Source organism: Caloenas nicobarica, chromosome 7, assembly GCF_036013445.1.
Source record: "Caloenas nicobarica isolate bCalNic1 chromosome 7, bCalNic1.hap1, whole genome shotgun sequence".
Classification (NCBI taxonomy): Eukaryota; Metazoa; Chordata; class Aves; order Columbiformes; family Columbidae; genus Caloenas; species Caloenas nicobarica.
This window is the reverse complement of record NC_088251.1, coordinates 35724098-35726584: the sequence shown is the minus strand read 5'-3', so window position 1 is coordinate 35726584 and position 2487 is coordinate 35724098.

The following is a 2487-nucleotide window of genomic DNA, read 5'->3' as shown; positions in this document are numbered from 1 at the left end:
AGATGGGCACAGGGGAGAAAAAAAAATTCAAAAACTCCTTAAGAAGAATAATTGCCTTGTAGCCTCTTACCTTTTTCTCTTCTCCAGCACAACACCTGAACTTGAAGTGAGCAGGAGGGACCCCACCTGCCTTTCCCCTCTTGTCCTTATCATGAAGTTTATTCCTGATGCTTGCAGGGTGTTAACTCCCCCGAAACATCATCTGCTGCCAAGTGATGCAGGGAGCAGTCTTGTGGGAAAAGAGCTGCTTTCCACCTGGGACCGAACCAGGTCACACCAGATCTTTCGATGCTCTGCTCAGTGGATGTTCCACTGTCAAAATCCTCCCCAGGGAGTTTCTGCTCCAGCAGAGCATCCTGACCTTGCAGCAGTACTTCAGAAAAGACCCGCACCCCTTCTGTGTCTGGTGTTGGGCAGCCGAAGGGATGAGCAGCAGCTCCTTAGAATCGTAGAATCATTTTGGTTGGAAAAGACCTCGAAGATCATCAAGTCCAACTGTTAACCCAACATCTCTGCTTGGGGAACCCAGCCGCTAAGGTAATGCTTTCTCCGTGACTCTTGTTTTCCTTTCCTATAGCTACACACCACTTGTGCTATCCATCTTTCCAACCATGTGATGTCAAGTCTTCCACAAATGGGCAGATTAACAAATTGGTCTGAAAGGGGATTTATTCATTAAAGGGAAACTGTTTTGGTGGGACAGCAGCAACCTGTGTCCCTCACTGGTCTCTGAACACTTACAGGTGATGTTTGTGACTCAGGTATAAAGATGTGGGGTTGAACTTGAGGCAGGACCTCGTTAAAGCATTTTGCAGCACATCACCGTGTTGGCCTGTGAAAACGCAACTGTCTCCCCGAGGCTAAACCCAGCACTGAGATTTCTGCCAACCCGGGTGAAACCAGCCACAAGTGACTTCTCCCGTCCTCCTCAGGAGGGAAGATAAATGTCATAAGTCATCAGCCGTCACGGCTTACACAAGGCACATTTTTCTTTCCCTGGTGCTCAGCTGAAACCTCTCTGGAGGGAGGGTGAAGGGGAGCTGTGAATCCTGCTCAACCTCTCCTGTCCCTTGGGTGGGTCTGTCAGCACTGATAGAAAAATGCATGCGTAAAACTCGGGGAAACAAGGCATGCAGCCACCCGAGCGCTGCAAAGGCAGCCGGAGCAGGCAGAGAGGTGGGTGTCTGGATGGGTAAGCCCCTGTGCAATGCCCAATCCTGCAGAGATCGAACACAAACCCTCGGCACCCACACTGCTGAATGCAAGTGGCCATGGACCACGTGGGTCAGAAGCAGCTAGAGGGGCTGAAAGACCTCCATCCCTTCCCAGGAGCTGCCTGCTCATACTTGGCATGGGTACCTGAGCTGAGCACACTCGTCTTCCACAAGTCCCCTTCCTCAGCTGAAGTTGCACCTTAACTGCCCATCAGGTGGGGCACCCATCCTCCTAGCACCCACCCGCCCCAGCCCAAAGGCCGTGGGCCATGTTCTCCTCCAAGATTTGTAGCTCCATGCATGGGAAATGGTGGAGTCACCATCCCTGGAGGTGTTTAAAAGACGTATAGATGAGGTTCTTAGGGACATGGTTTGGTGTCAGTGCTAGGTTAATGGTTGGATCTGATGATCTTGAGGGTCTGTTCCAAGCAAAATGATTCTACGAATGAGCTCAGGGAAAACGTTTTCAGTAGTGAAAGGCCCGTTTTCTTCCTTTTGCTGTCCTCAGGAAAGCCACATACCCCAGCAGAACCTTGTTATTCTGGGCACGGAGACACCAGCTCTGCTTTCTCCAAAGCAAAAGTCATCCCAGCAGCTCGCCGGCAAGGTGGCCATAAGAAAGCAGCGGACTGGAAAGTGTTAGAGCAAGAGGAGGAGATATGCTGGGAAGCCCAGCTTCTCGCCCAGCTTCCAGGTCGTTTAAGCTTAATGGTGAGTAACAATTCCTGTAAAACCAGTTAATTTCCCATCACTGTCGTTTCGCACTGTAAAGGCCAAGAAAACATTTTCAGCACAGCAGGCAGCGCTGGGCTGTGCAGGAGCAGGCAGGGATGGGGATGTTCATCCCAAGAGGCAGGTGCATTTACTGTGAGCCAAATTCTGATTTGAGTGATTCCCCTCCTGCCTCGAGTTTGGATGTGGGATGAAATTGTGGGTCTCCTCTTCCATGAAACTTTCGTTGCTACTGTTTGGTCTCACTTGTCAGGGCATGAGGAGTTGATTCTCATCATCAGCCCACTTTCCTTGGGGGTACCTGGAGGCAAATACAAGTACTGCTTGTTTAACAGTCTGCAGTGGAGTCATACCCGTGATCTTGTCTAGTCCCTCCTGGAGCCCATGCAACCTCTTAGCATCCGCAGCATCCCAGAGGAAGTGGCCTTGCATGAAGCATCACTTATCCTTCCATCTCTTCTGACATCATCCCAAGCTGTGAGCTCTGCCAAAACACCTCCGCCATGGTTGAGGACCACCATGGTATTTCTGCTCTCAATTC